This window comes from Tamandua tetradactyla, chromosome 7, assembly GCF_023851605.1.
Source record: "Tamandua tetradactyla isolate mTamTet1 chromosome 7, mTamTet1.pri, whole genome shotgun sequence".
Taxonomy (NCBI): domain Eukaryota; kingdom Metazoa; phylum Chordata; class Mammalia; order Pilosa; family Myrmecophagidae; genus Tamandua; species Tamandua tetradactyla.
In genome coordinates, this window is record NC_135333.1 from 64,139,759 (window position 1) to 64,141,468 (window position 1,710).

Below are 1,710 nucleotides of genomic sequence, written 5' to 3' on the forward strand. Positions count from 1 at the left end.
GGGGTGTCAGTCGCCGGCTGCAGCGGGCCCGGGGAATTCGCCACCGGACCAGGAAGTCACCCTCGGGGGAGGGGCGTCGGTCACCGGCCGCCGCGGCCTGGGGAATTCCCCACCGGACCAGGAAGCCGCCCGCAGGGGGTGGCCACCGCGGCTTGGATAGCCCTCTGATCCGAGACTCGTAGCCACGCACTCGAAACCGAGACTCGAAGCCGCCCGCAAAAGAGGGGCGCCGGCCACCTCAGCTTGGGAAACTTGCCTCTCCGAGACTCTCAGCCGGCCCGGGAAGGAGGGAGGGAATAGCTCCGGCCGCCGCAGCTGCCGCTGCTCGGGAAATCGCTCGCCGTTCAGTGATCTCACCGCAGCCGAGTCTCACAGTCAGACTAGCCAGTCCAGAGTGGGGTATGCTGTGTGTCCATTCCCTGCTGTAGCCCCAGGAGTTGTTCTGCACTGTTTCAGTTCACCTAGTAGTTGCTTTGGAGGAGGACGAACTAAGACGCACGTACCTTACTAAGCCGCCATCTTGGCCCCCTCTGCACATATTCATTTAAGATATTTATATTGTAGTGCTGGAATGTGCTTGCCGCGGCCGCCCTCACAGTGGCCGTAATCTCTCATATATTTTTATTATGATCTGAAATATCTTTCATTTCCATAAGATCTGCTATTTTCCTATTTATTCTTTCAAATTCTTTTTTATGCTTTTCTAGTGTCTTCTTGATATCCTTATATCTTTAGCCAAACCATTGAAGTTATTTAGGAGATTTGTAGAACAACTTTGATCAGTTGTTCTGAATTCTGCATCTCTTCTGGTGTTTTAATTTGTTCATTTGGCTTGGTCAAATTTTCTTGCATCTTTGGAAGCTTAATTATTTTTTGTTGGTGTCTTGGCCTTTAATTATCTTTTTTTTTCAAGTCTTTGATTTTTATTATTCAAAAATCTTCATATTTTTTAAATTTAGCTTTCTGACTCTGTTCTCGTGCCTTCAACACTTTCATAATGGCTTTCTGCTCCTCAATCAGGAAAGCACGCTTTGTCCTGTCATGGACACATTTAGCACACATGGAACCACCATAGGCTCTGCTGATATTTTTTTTGGTTTTAGATAACTCCATAAGCACTTTAGGCCTCACATCACAAAAACCCCAAAGTCAGCCTGGGCACACACCACATGCAGATTTTGGTGCTTTCCCAACCTTTTGTATAAAGGTAAACAATTCTATTACCAGGAGTCTGGGACAGCCTAGTTTTATCAGAAGCAGTATTGTCAGATAGCCTACAATGGTACAGCAAATGCTGGACCACATAAGTACCTCTAAGTACCATACTTGGAAGAGGAAAAGGATGGCATTTGATTATCTTGATAAGGTTATTTTGAAAGTTGATTTCCCTTGCTCATCTAAGATTGTGCTTGGTTTGTCAGTAATTCCCCGCCAAACTAAAGCCAGAGCCTCATGTAGGAGGTGCAACTGTAATCGAAAATCTATTAAAAGCTAGGGAGAAGGGCAGTTTGCCAGACTGCATTTTCCTTGTCTTCCCAGCAGTTGGCACTCTTGAGCCTCTCCTTCCCTTCAGGCCCACCTCTCCCTAACTCTGTCAGGAGGATGGGCATGATCAAGACCAGGTGCAAATACAGTCAAAGCCATGGTTCTGGTGTGTACTGAGAGCCACCAACCCCAGGGGTGGGTGTTTGGCAGTGTCCACCTCAGCAG

General features: G+C 47.6%; 1 pseudogene; it reads right to left on the reverse strand.

Moving 5' to 3' along the window:
• Nucleotides 1-871: 871 nt before the first annotated feature.
• LOC143690471 (large ribosomal subunit protein eL34 pseudogene) lies at nucleotides 872-1,324 on the reverse strand (annotated as a pseudogene).
• Between the last annotated feature and the right edge of the window lie 386 nt (nucleotides 1,325-1,710).